This window comes from Antechinus flavipes, chromosome 4 (assembly GCF_016432865.1).
Source record: "Antechinus flavipes isolate AdamAnt ecotype Samford, QLD, Australia chromosome 4, AdamAnt_v2, whole genome shotgun sequence".
NCBI classification, from domain to species: Eukaryota; Metazoa; Chordata; class Mammalia; order Dasyuromorphia; family Dasyuridae; genus Antechinus; species Antechinus flavipes.
In genome coordinates this window covers 258,329,239-258,343,610 of record NC_067401.1, presented here as the reverse complement: position 1 = coordinate 258,343,610, position 14,372 = coordinate 258,329,239, and the positions used below count along the sequence as shown (strand labels likewise).

At 33.5% G+C, this 14,372-nt stretch overlaps 1 protein-coding gene across 3 annotated transcripts in view; it reads right to left on the bottom strand.

Moving 5' to 3' along the window:
- Positions 1 to 14,372, bottom strand: part of ZNF292 (zinc finger protein 292) — a 93,090-nt gene that overhangs the window by 51,030 nt on the left and 27,688 nt on the right. Inside the window, exons 2-4 of one of the 3 annotated variants that reach the window (XR_007953583.1) lie at positions 11,508 to 11,552; positions 9,990 to 10,061; positions 6,381 to 6,960 (exon numbers count right to left, since the gene is read on the bottom strand). The exons of 1 other annotated variant lie outside the window; for it this stretch is intronic. The gene's annotated coding sequence lies outside the window, so the exon portion shown is untranslated. Of the gene's footprint in view, positions 1 to 6,380; positions 6,961 to 9,989; positions 10,062 to 11,507; positions 11,553 to 14,372 lie in introns of those variants that run through there. One more of the 3 variants, XR_007953584.1, reaches the window with a different exon arrangement.

Sequence of the window (14,372 nt, the reverse complement as noted above, 5' to 3'; positions counted from 1 at the left end):
AGAAATATGCTTATTAAAGGCATTCTCTAGGAAAATTAGAGAATAATACAAGTCTTTACAAATGATTCTCTATAGAAGACTACATCCACGCAGTTTTATAGTCAGGACAATTTAAAAAATAATCTTAGAGTATGATGGACACCAAAAGAAATTTGTGAATAGATTTCAAAGGATAATGAAATTGGTTGGGCAAAAATACAACTTTTTTTTTTTCTTTTTCTCTTTCTTTTCTTTCTTTCTTTTCTTTTTTCTTTTTTCTTTTTTTTTTTTTTTTACTAATAACTGATTGAAATATAGAATTTTCCTTATGAATATAGGTGATAAAATAGCATTCAGAGAAGCCATCCACAGTACAAAAAAAGGTTAAGAATCACTTACTTTCTTTAGAAGTTTCCTTCCAACAAGAGATCTTTTATGACTATGTTAAGATCCTATGCGATTTCTGAATAAATGCAAATAGAGGTGATTTTTCAAAATACTGTGGCTAAGAAGGCAAAATGGGAAAATGCTCAAAAATATTTGTAACAATCAGGGAAGACTTTTTGGGCTAGATTCAAATGGATTTGACATAACAGGAAAAAAATAATTATTATATAGGTTCTTAAGTACATAAAAGATCCATATAATCAATTTCATTAATGCTTACTTAGCATATTCAAATCTTACTTAAGACTCAAAACAACCATATGGGATATAAAACAACCATAGCATAGTTACAGATGATTCAAGATTTGGAAATGATTTGCCCATATTACTCAGATTACCTCTGAAAAAAGCAGTAATGGAAGTTTGTTTCTTTTTAAATGACATTTATTTATTTATTCTACAATAGAATCATCTATGATTTCTGAAATAAAGCCTCTTATTATCATAGTGATACATTTTATAAAAGTATACAAATTATTTTTATTCTGTGCTGGTCCAAACATAGGCCTTTTTCCTACATATGTGTAATCTATAATTAGTGCTGTATTTCAAATCGACATTTTTCTCCCCCAAATTTTCTTTGATGGGTGTAGTCTATATGTAAAACAGTATAAAAATCAATGAATTCAATGCTGACACGAGATAAAATAATATGGTCAATATCTAAATATTTCTAAAATAAATAAAAGTTACACTATAATTAGCACCCATTCAAATGGTATAGAAATTCTGGGAATTTTAGGTGTCTTGGATTGCATGATGTAGAACACCACAAGAAGTTATATAACATACCGTACAAAGATGGTGCTAAACAGAACTAGATAATGGGATCACTGTGATAGAATAGTGATGGCTCTGGAGAACAGAAATAGACAATTCAGAATATTCAGAATCAATATTTTAATTAGTTTGAGAAAAAAAGACTTTAATAACATTTTAAAAACAGGATGTCAATCTAGATTTTATGCCAAAGCATTTAAAAGGACACAAAATATTGAATTATATTTCTAAAGGTAGAAAAAGGCCATACAGTCCAATCTTGTAAAGGGCTGAAACTCTTACAAGGTATGCTTTTATCAACCGAGCACTTAAGGCTAATTACCTATTAGACAGTGACTCTATTAGCATTTGTTTGGAAAAAATGGCCCTTCTCAGTGTTCGGTGCAGGCTCAATGTTTGGTGTATACAAATAATTGTAGGAAGGATTAGAGGGTGGAGACAAGCCAGACTCACTTGGCAGCAGGAAGAGGAGGAGAAAGGTGTGATTCTGGACTCCACAATAGAGAAGAAATCTTTGGCAAAACTCCTGGCAGTTTGCCTGCTTCTTTCCCTTTTCCCCCTAAAGACCAAGGATTTTTGCTTATCCTGACTCTGGCTGATCCCGAGGCCTCCAGGGAGCTAGCCCGGACTTAACACAACCTCATTTTATAAAGAAACTCAGGCATTAATTGGCTAAATGACTTGTCTGAGGTCACATAGTTAAACAGTGGTATAAGCAAGATCAAAACAAAGATCTCTAAACTCCCAAGTCCAAATGTTCTTCCAATCTTACCACATGACTCCTCTACTCAAATAAATCTAATGGCCAATGGAGTCTTGGTTGCTTTTTATTCTACGGTTACAGATTCATAAGGTATTCCCTAAATTATATTTGGCAGAGAAATTTCCAAGTAAAAGTCATCACACAAAGTACATGTAACTCTATGACTTGCTGCTATGGCTGCAGAAGGAGATACTTCTATTGAGGAGAGACCATAGAAATAGTTCATATGATGTTAGTAAAATTATAGAAAGCCTTCCCACTAACACTGAAAATAGTTATTAAAAATATACTGTGTGTTAAGGCAATGTGTCTACAATGACAGAAAATAAGAATCCCTGTCTTTAGGGGACTTATATTTTTATTAACAAGACAGAACATATACACAGAGAAGTATAATACAAGAAGAGAAAATTAACAACAGGCAGATTTCCTAGGTGTGGTACTTGAGCGAACCTTTGAAAATAACACAAGGATTCTTAGAAGTGGAAAAGATGGAATTCATTCAAAGCACTGGGGAGAGAAAGGGAGAAAAAGTGTGGAAGTGTGAGGGAAGAGACCTCATGCAAATACTTGACAGGAGACTGCACATCAATTGGGGAACAGGTTTATAATCTAGTTAAGCTAGAACACTATGATAGGGAATGACATGAAATAAGGCTGGAAAGTAAGTTGGCAACAGATTATGAAAGGATTTAAATGATGGGGCTCAGGAATTCATATCTAATCAAATGAAGATATATAAAAGTACTAGGCAAATCTTAAAAGGACTCTCTCTCTCTCTCTCTCTCTCTCTCTAGATATATACGTAATTCACTCTTTTATTATAAAATCACAGAGACAAGAGGGAGCCACTGAAGGTTTTTGAGGAGAGGCAAGACAAAGTCAGATCTGCATCTCAAAACTATTTTGGCAGCTATGAACATGTGAATTATTGAAGTGAGGAAGAGGTGGCTAATACTAGTTCAGGAGAAAGGCAAAAAGAACATAAGATAGATTGTGGTCACTGAAAAGAAAGGGACAAATGCAAGAGATGTAGCACAAAATATAGCCTTTTAGGACTAGAAAGGATTCGAAAAACGATGCATCAAGTCCAACCCCCTAACTTGTGGAGGCAGAACAAACAGACCTTGGGAACAAACTTGTTCTGAAGAATAAGGGAATCAAGAGTGATGATAGTGGTGATGATAGCTGATATTTATATATTATTGAACTATATAGCCTAACAACCTGAGATATTATCATCCCCATTTTAAAGATGAGGAGACTGAGATTTAGAGAAATTAAATGACTAAATCAGGATCATATAGCCAGAATCAGAGGCAAGATTTGAATCCAGAGCTTCCAAAATCCAAGTCTAACACTCTATTCACTGAACTATAACTGCCTCCCAAGTATGACACCAACACTAAAACCAATCCCTCTGAAAAGTTTTGAGACATGCTGAACTTGAGATGCAAGTGGGACATCAGATGGAGCTGTTCAGATGTTGGAGGTATGGAAGTAGAGTTCAGGAGATTAGAAATGAACTTCAAGATTGTGAAGATAGAGAGATGAAAGATAAGATAAATTCACAAAAGCAGAATATATAAAGGGCTCAGGATGGAGGCTTGGGGGAACAACATCCCCCCCCTCCTGTAGGAGGAAAATGGATGCAGCAGCCAAGGTCTCTGGGAAGGGAGTCAGGTTGGTAGGAGAAGCAGTACAGTATAATGTGTAAAAGAGGAGGAAATAGTAGTGAACTATGGCAAAAGTTACAGGAGACCAATGATAATCAAGATTAAGAAAAGGCCACTGAATCTGAGAGCTGAAAGATTATTTTGTAATCTATGAAGTGTATCTGGTTTGGTTCTGTTTTTCTGATATCCCTCTCTGGTAGTAGCTAGTAAGCTATTTTATCCCAGGGTCTCCTCCCTGAAACCCAAGAAAACTTTGTGTCTTTTAAATACTTTATTCCTAAGCTGATTTGAAGACACATTTTGAGGTGCCTACTCAGGAGTCAGAGCTGCTAATTACATGAGTTTAGAAAGCTGTTTGAGCACAACAGTGAAATTGAAAGGCCAATTATGAGAGGCTGAATGAGTGGATGGTGGAAAAAGGTGGCAAGTAGTTTATTTAAATGTTAAATTTACCTTAAACCAGTGGTCCTCAAACTTTTGTTCTCAATATCTTTATCCTATTAAAAATGATTGAGGATCTCTCCAAAGAGTTTTTGTTTATGTGGGTTATAGTTACAGATATTGATCACATTAAAAATAAAAACCAATTATGAATTTGTAGACTCTCTGAAAAGACTTCAGAGATTCCTCAGGATGCTCTGGACCAGACTTTGAGAACCAAAGCCTCAGACCATTAGAGAACATTGCCTTCAGGTCCAGGCTCTTTTGTCTGTATTTTTTATTTCCCTGATGCTTGGCCCCCAATCTAAAGTATAAACCTACTGGACCTTTCTGAATTCTGGGCTGATGTGACACCCAAAGTTCAAAGACATGCAATACCAGAAACCAAACAATATATTTCCCCGGGACACATTTTCTGTCACTTTCACAGTCATTGTCATTTCCTAACTACTTTTTCTTTCTCCTTTTATATCATCTATATACAATATATTTCCAGGGTATATTTTACAAGGGAAAAAAGCATGCAATTCAGAAATAGAATAGCAGGGTAGGATTCTTTTAAGTCCCAGCACAACAAATCAACACATTTATTAAGGACCAATTTTGCACTAGACATCATGCTATATAGACTAGGGATATAAAGACAAAAACCAGTTATCTGTGCCCAAGAAGCTTAGATTCTATTAGAGGAAAAGATATAATATATACACACACAACATATACATGCATACATAGATACATGATCCATGGTATGGGGTGCTGGCAGCACTAGAGGAGAAGGAAAGAAAAGAAGGGTGGATTAGGGAAGGCCTAGTATAGGAAGAGGTCTTTAAGCCTAGCTTAAATATGACAGAAGTAAGAAGGAAGTAACTTTCAAAGCAAGGGGGACAAGTAGGGAGAAAAGAAAAAGCTATTTTGGTTCTAAATTAAGTTCTAAGCCTTTGCATCCAATATTCCAGCCATAATAACCCCAATGGGTCTTCTACTTCAAAGCTTCAGATAATAAGATTATCCCAGCAAAAGACACCCATTTCAAACTAAAATTTTCCCCTTTTGATGATTTTACATATATTAACATATGTGTACATGATCCCCTACCCTCCTTCAACAACAAAGCTAGCTCCCAAGAGGATAGGAATTATTTCATTTTTGTTTTTGCACCTCCAATGCTTGGCACATATTAGGGATTAAATAAATGCTTATTGACTTGATGCCAAATCGAATTTTCCTCTCAGCCAACCAGAAAGCCTCCTAATGGTATTATGACCTTAATGTTAGTGATCTACCTATAAATTCATAAACTCAATTAGTTCTGGAACTTCACTTTCTCCACCAAAGCAAAGATAAGAAAATACAACCAAATAAATAGGATCAGTCCTATAACACAAAGTCAATTTAACACAATATAGAGGCCATATCTCTAACCCCTTTCTTTAAAAAATATCATGTTTTTAAAGTGTTTTATAAAGGAAATGTTTCTTTTAATAAAATTCTTTTTTTCCATTTAAGTCCTTAAAATAACTCCTAATCCTTAAATAAAACTAGGACAACAGTTTTAAATTTTATTTGAAGATGCAATAATATTTAAATGGAAATACATGCTTTGAACGCCTAGTCTTTGCCAATTTTTTCATTTTTGTTTACAATTTCTGAATGAAGATGAGCAAGAACCACGGACTTATGTATGGAGTTTTTAAAGTATGAAGAATGGTAATGGTAATGAGTCAAGCACCATGGGAGAACTATGAGGTATCCAAAGCACCATAATCTCAGTAAAAAGGTATCCTTGAGGTCAAGTCCATTTGCTTATTTAATATGTGAATCACTTAACGTACATAAGACAAGCTTGCAGAACCTTTAAATGAACATTTCCAGTGACAGAACTCAATAACTTTCTTGAGGCAAAAAAAAGGAAAGACATTATATTTATATTCTACAGACCTGAGCCTCAAAAGAATATTAATCCCTAGTCCAAAAAGAATAGTGATTTTCACCCTTTGGGTAGGCATATATTTACATATATTAAAGATATTCACCATTTCTGTTTTCTTCTTTTCTATCATACAGATATACAGAAAAACTCACTGGGTTGGTAGCCATAAATCTTGGCTACTACAGTCTTATTTTATGACTGTGGGTAGGTCTCTTTACTCTTGGACCCCATTCTGTTTAAAAAAGGAAAGCTGAGGCTATATGATTTCCAAGATCTTTACCATCTCTAAGCTCTAAGAACTTCCCAAATATGTCAATACACACGTTACAAAAAACATTTAAAGATAAACTTGAACACAAAATTTAGTTATTTGTAAATTAACACTTTATTGAAAGACAAAATAAATGAGGCATGTATAAAAAAAAAAGTCTTTTATGGAATAGATGCCATTTCCCCAACATCACAAAAGCAGCTGTTTCTCAGCTAAGTAGGAGGATTTAACAAATAATATAATTCTCTCTCACTGAAGGTAATTCAATTGGTATGCTGCACAAACTTGATCTGAAGTGCTATTATCCTGGAGAGGCCTTAGAACTTCAAAATATTGTGACCATTATAATTAATTCTATAAAATTTTAGAGCAAGGAAAAAGGAAAATGATTTTAAATTGAATTCTTAACAATTCTAATTAACCTCCTTGTTCCTTTCATAATACTACAAAACAGCTATTTCTATCTTTTCTAATCATTATTATTTTACTATCAAAATTACATTGCTCTCTAAAAGTTGATCCTCCTTAATGATAACCTAAAGGTGATAATAGTCTTTTCTGATGGTGCTGCAGAAAGTTGATTCTGGAGTGTACACTGTTATTTATTAATGCTATGACTAGGAACTTAATGGATGAAGCCTCTCCTTTGGGTTGTGGATCACAATGAATCCTGCAAAGACAGAAAAAGAAAACCAAATTACTAGGATATCAATTATGTGTACTTATACTATTTAAATTTAAAATAAACATTATAATTATTAGAAGATGGAATAATAAATATTTCCTCTAGGGATTCTTCATCTCTGGGAAATAGTTGTGTAGCATTCCACAAACAACAGAAAATGAGGTCATCAATGAGAAACGGCAGGCAATTTATTTCAATATTAAGAATTTGGGGGGGAAAGAGAAAAGCAAGGAAGATTTAAAAATGTGAATTCTGAGATAAAACTCAGGAAGCACTCACCAAAAATAAAATCTCAACACATTCACATGAATTTTATTCTTTAAGATTCCCAGATGACTTGCTACAATATAAAAACATTATTATATGCTATTTCAAGGGACTGAGTAGCAAGGTTACTAGATCTGGAACTACATGTGGCCAGGTGAGTTCTTTGGTTAACAGACAGCACAGATGCCATAATTTACTAGATTGAAAACACTGGTAAACTGCTGGAAAACAACAAAAAACCCTTGCTTGATCAGGGACCATAGTTAATTGACCCTAAGGTTAAAAGTTAAGAAATCAAATGGAATTAGCAATATCTATTGTAACCTATTTAACATGTATAGGACTGCTTGCTATCTAGGGGAGGGGAAAAATCAAAACAGAAGTGAGTGCAAGAGATAATGTTGTAAAAAATTACCCTGGCATGGGTTCTGTCAATAAAAAGTTATTTAAAAAAAAAAAAAAAGGAATTAGCAATATCTGCTTTAAATGTTTAATGAGGCATGTTTGTTTGTTTTAATAATTTGGTCAAGTATACTTTTTACTGAGTGGATTAAAGATATTCACTGTAATAATCTATTCCTATTGCAACAGAAGCTTAAGTTAGATTACTAAGGTTAATATCTCTTTATATAGGGAAATAAAAGCAGCCCACCCACTCACACTCAATACATTCATTATGAATGCCTTGTTTTCCTTTGCTCCACCCCCCTCACTGCCAGAGTTTATGCTATGGGAATTATGATTAAAAAAACCTGAAGAATCTCTGAGTTTGGAAAAGGAAGAAACCAACCTATGAAAAGTACTTATAGCTCACAGTACATACAGTAGGGCAGGCCTACTGGCCTCATACCCAAAAAATAATTTCCCCCCCAAATGAAATGAAAATATAAGTAATTTTGTTATATTATTAGAAATTCTACCAGTTATTATTCATTTAGATTGATAAGTATCTTAAAAAACCAAAACCAAGTAATAACCCCCTGGCTAAGGGCATGTCATTCATTTTTTAAAGACTATTTCCCTCCTGAAAACTAAAAAACCTCACTAGAACTGGGGAGCGGGGAAGGGAGAAAATATATATCTATATATCTATATATATAGCCTAGAGGGATAAAATCTCAAATTGAGTCACAGGGACAGTTCATAAAAACCTTAATCTTATATTAAAAGTACTATAAATGTATACTTACAGAACAAAGGAAGTCTAAGTAAAATGCTACAGTGGGAGGAGAGGAAGTATGACGCAACTAGTAGTCCTACTGGACTTAATTGGTATCAGTTACTAGTGGTAATAGTAGTCCAGAAAGGGAAGTGGAAAAATGCTAAAAAGAAATGTTACCTACTAGTAACTTTTTCTAAATAAGAGTTGATCCTTCAACTAGGAATGAGATAGGAAAAAACCTCTTATTCTTATACTCCATGACTGTTCTAAGGGATTAACAATTTAAGTTAGTTCTGGTATATTATAGATTAGAGGTAAGATTTTTGAGGTCTGGCCAGGTTTCCTACCAATAATTTCAGTTATTTTTTCTACTGACAGAATAACACAAACTTTTGGAACACATTCTATAAGTTGAGGGCCATTTCTCTTAGCAAATTCATCTAGTTGTCTTTCTGTCGATTATAATCCTATTTCTTAGATATTTATATTATTATAAAACTACAAGAGGCAGCTAGAGGGACAGTAGATTGAGTGCCAGACCTGGCGTCAGGAAGAATTTTCTTCTTCAGTTCCAATCTGGCCTGACACTAGCTGTGTAACCCTGGGCAAGTCACTTAATCCTGGTTTGTCTCAGTTTCCTCATCTAAAAAATGAACCGGAAAAGGAAATGACAAAGCACTCCAATGTCTTTGCCAAGAAAATCCCAAATTAGTTCACTAAGAGTCGGACACAACTAAAATGACTGAACAATGAGAAATGGAAGACATTACCTAGTTCAACTTCTTCACCTTGCAACTGAGACTACAAAGGTTAAATGACTTGCTCAAGATCACGAGACTAACAAACTAGGATTTAAACCCAAGTTCTGAGAATCCCAGCTCAAAGCCTTTTCGCTACCAACTATCTCTAGTCTTTAGTTTATTAGACATCTCAGTAAGAGAATTTCTAAGAGGAGCAATCTCTGCTCTCTCCCTCCCCCCATAAAGGTTCTCAGTAAGGTACAAGTTTAAAAGCTACACATAACTTTAATTTCCACAACAAATCCCAATGAATTTATTGATGGCTGTTTTTTGGACCTTGACTAAAGTTCAGAAATATCATGAATTGTGTCACTGCTAATCTTTTATCAATGATTAACAAATAAATATATTATGTCTATCCCAATACTTCCATTAGGAACATGCGAGCTTCCTAACCAAGCAAGGATTAAATATAACTAATACATTTACAAAGATTGGCTTTGGGAAAAGGTAAGTAAACAGGCAAAATTTATCATCAAAATTTAATCATTTTGATAGACTAAAAGCATCATGAGGACAATTGTTACTTTAAAACAAACTATTCTTGCTAAGTTATCAATACAGATATATTCTATTCATTCACTAATTTTAGGGTTATCAGCCAGTTTAATAACATTAGCCTTTAGTTCAAAATGTCTCCATCATTTCTATAATCCTGCCAAAGCAAGTGTTGACACATAACATAGTGATACCAAATGGTATTCCCATTAAAAGAAAATCAAAATCAGAGATCTTTGCCCCCCAAAATGTTAAAGTAAATAGAGGATCTGTATTAAGTACAATACCTTCAAATAATGAATGGGCTTTCAGATGACTCTCTTCACTAGCCTCTGGTTCCAGGTTCCTCTCCTCTTCGACTAAAGCAAAACTTAGCAATGTTATATCTGAGCATCTAACAAAGTAAAGCAATATAGACTATTTTTGTCCCCCCAAAATAGTATGTAGAATTGTTTAAAAAATTAAGTAGGCAAATTTGCTTTACTCCTTCACAGACTTTTTATTGTCCCTGGAAGTCTAAGGATAGAGTACATGGGGAAAAAGTTAACTAAGATCAATCTACTATTGTTTTGAAGGAAATCTGTTCTCATCAGTTCAGCAAAACCTAAAATGTCAAAACAATTCTAGTGGTGAAATGATTCTTCTCTTGAATTCTAATTCTTCTTAAGACAACAAAGCTAGTTTTACGTCATGTAACTTTGTAGAAAAAGTTTAAAATAGGGAACACTAAAGTAAGTAAAAGTAGTAAACTCAGTAATTGCCCAATCTGAAAATTTTACCAGGGATTACCTGGGTATTAACAGAACACTGTAATGTTTCCTGTACAAAAATAACTACTTGGAGATTATACTCAAATTTGTTAAAGGAATCCTACAATAATTTCAACAGGTTATTAAGGATAATAATGTACTAACAGGAAACAATAGGAAAACCAAATATCAAAATGACAAAAATACAAGCAAATCAAGATGGCTAAGCAGACTTTGGTAAGTTAGTACTGTTGATTAATCATTCAAAATGTAATAAGCAACTTTTGTCTTTTTCAACCTTTTCCCCTCAAAAAAATGTCTTAAATCATAAAATTGTGTCATCTGCAAATTTACTCAAGCTAAAAGGGAAATTTTCAAAGCTATAGTTTTATTAATAAGTAAACAAAACAATAATACTGTTTCTGAGGAATTTACTGCTGTGTTTACTAAATACTAAAATTAAAATACAATAGAAAGCTATTTAAATTGTTGGACATTAAGTATTTCTTCAACTCCAATATATGTGTTTGGAATCTTACTAGTATTTCCTGATAAAAATCACCAGCTCCACAGATAAAATTTCATTAAAACAATGCATTTTTTGCATTAAAACTATTTCATGTGATACCAGCAAATCAGATATACTAGTAATGACTTTTGCATTAAAGTGACACTCTCTTACCTATAAAATGGAATCCAGGACATACTCTAAGTTATTTTAACATAATATTCAGGAAACTTAAAAACAATAAAGTAGCACCAAATCAAAGCCATGCTTTTTCTAAAGGAAATGCAAATTTAATTAAGAATGACTGATAGATATGAAAACAAAAGAAAGCAGAAACAGCAGTTGTGTCTAGAAAGAACAGATTATTGTCAATTCTCCTATGTACTCTGAGATTGAGAATTTAAGCTAAGAATAGCAATCTAACTGAACAAGCAACCTGAATTTTATTTAGGCATTTATCTTTAAGTACCTTGATGCATTGTCATTCCTGATTTTAGGTTAGATTTTCACATATGAAACTTCCTCCGGTGATTTAGCTATGCTCTTACCTGGAGTCTTTTGGGACCAACAGCACACACTTGGAAGGCTGACTGCTACATTAGATAGCAAAGTTGTGGCACCACGGGGAGAGAGAGAGAGAGAGAGCTGATCTATGTAGGAAATGAACCATAACCCGGACCTCATCAACACTTTGTGCTAATCAACTAAACTAAAATAATAATAGTACTTTGTTGATGTTACAACAAATTTACAAAAGATAATACTACCCCATACTTTCTTCAAAGACCCAAAAATATACTTGTCTTTTACTACTATTATTACAAAAATAAGAACTTTAGAGAACAATGAATAGGGTGGGAAAAACTCAATTAAATTTGTCATAAGCTTTTTTAAAAATTTACTTAAACTCTTGTTTTACTCACCAAAGCAAACATTCTAACCATATTTTTCTCACTAAACAAACAAATAAATAAATAAATAAATGAAAATTCCCCAACATAAAAATCCAGAAACTTAAAAAAAAAAATGGAGAAACATATTACCTGCTCCTTACCCCAGTAGGTTTAGGGGATCTACTTTCAGTTCCTAGCACAAAATATTCAATTAATAAATGACTGTTGAATGTGCATTTATTAATCACTACAGAAAAGCTAGCCATGGTGGATAATATATATTTCTTGGGGAAAAAAAAAAATCTATGCCAATGAAAAAGTCTTGCTATCGCTATTTCTTTTGAGATAGGAAATTAATCTTTGAACAAGGTGTCCTTGAAATAACTTTCAAATGTTCTTTTAGTATTTTATTTGAAATGTCTTACTAATTTTTTTGGATGAAACACTTTCCTATCTCCCACTTTTTGATGCCGTCTGAGAAAGCAATTTTTAGGTTTCCTTTGGAATTACTGTGTTCTACTATATCACAAAGTTTTTTTCTCAGATTATACTACTGTTATGGGCTATTAAGAGGATCTCCTGAACTTGTTAAGTTATTATTTTTCAGAAACACTGGATGTAGATCACGCAGAGGGCCCTGAATGTGTCAAGGATGAATTCGCCTACCAGCTGACATAATTTGTAGTTGTGTACCCCAAACTAGACTCCCTATGTGTCCTTGAAAAGGCAAGACAGGTGCTAACCAATTTGAGACTAGCTAGGATAATACTTGGGCAGTTTTAGGTCCTTTGCGGATAAACAGAGCCAACTATTTTCATAGTGTTAGCAGTTTCCAAGGGGGCTCCTCTCTCTCTGAGCCCGCTCCCCTCCCCAATAGTCTAGGCTTTCTCAAGTTTGTTGCTCTTCCCATATTATACCTCTTCCCGATATCCCCTCCTCCCTTTGTCCTATTATAAAAATGTAAACAAGTGTAAAAAAATAGGAACCCATTTCTCTAGTAATAAACTTGGTTTTCTTGAAAGTCTTATGACATTTGTTATTGCCCATTGACACCAATATATAAAAATAAGTTCATGAAAATAAGCTCCATCTTTGTTAAATTCTTCTTTTCTACTCCAAAATACACCAATATTTGTCATTTTTGGAAACAGCCTTGTTTTCCTTAAAGTAGGCATCCATGAAGTGGTCTGAGTTTTTACTTAAAATTAAACCCTGTTGGCTTTTTGTTAAGACTTAACAAAATGCATTCCTTTCCTATTATGTATCTATTTTTATATTTGATCATATATACCACACACAACTATCTTGTTACTGATCATCTTTATCACAATTCTCTCTACATACAGTAAATTCAAAATGCTACAGACCACATAACACCAACATTGGAACAAATGCATTCACTTACTTTTTTTTTTGGTTATTAAAGAGAGTCTTTGACTCCTGAGCCTACTAGACTATCACAACAAGAGGGTTTAATAAATATCCCCTGGCACCCTGAGTTTAGTATAAAATATAGTGAAATCACTTTATAAAGTTAGTGCCGGGGGCCAGGAGACCAATAATGCGACAGACTTAGTTGAAGTCATGATATGACTTGATAAGTGTTACATGGGAATCATTTCAAAGTGAGAGTATGCTGCTGGTATGGAGGTCAAATATAAAGATTTAAAATATGGATCAGAAATTAAGAGCACTGCAACAGGAGAACTGTTCGGTTCTGCAAATATGTATTGTATCTAGGATATACTGCAACATATTTGACATGTATAGGACTGCTTGCCATCTTGGGGGGAGGTGGAGGGAGGGAGGGGAAAAAATCGAAACATAAGCCAGTGCAAGGGATAATGTTGTAAAAAATTATCCTGGCATGGATCCTGTCAATACAAAGTTATTATTAAATAAAATAAAATTTAAATTTAAAAAAAAAAGAAAGAAATTAAGAGCACTGGAAAAACAAAACAAAATAAACAAAAACTTAAAAGGTTATCTTGTTTTATTTTAGAGATGGGGAAACAAGGAGAATTAAGAAAAAGATGGAGACACATTACATGTTATCTGTTCCCCACCACGCACCAGAGTTTAGGGAATTTACTTTCAGTTCCTAGCACAAAGTACATAATTAATAAATGAGAAAGAACATATGCAATGTATTATTAAACTTTCCACTCTAACATAATCTCTAAATTTTGCTTTAAAATAAGCAACAATTTCACAAGTATAAAATGTAACACCTACATAATATTAAACACACAAAGTCCAACATACTTCAGTTCATTATGGATAGTAGAATATTGCTGTGTGCTAATTTTACATATATAACTTTAACTTTTTTTTTTTATTTTTGGCTTCCTAGCAAAAATGTTTCTACAAATTAAAAAATCACTACTCTCAAGACCCTATGATGGTTCCACAATACCTTCAATAATTTCCAGGATAAGTACTTAACATGCTACTATGCTATTATATCCCTATATAGATGTTTATCATTCCAGGAACAGCAAGTAGATATTCTATGAAGAC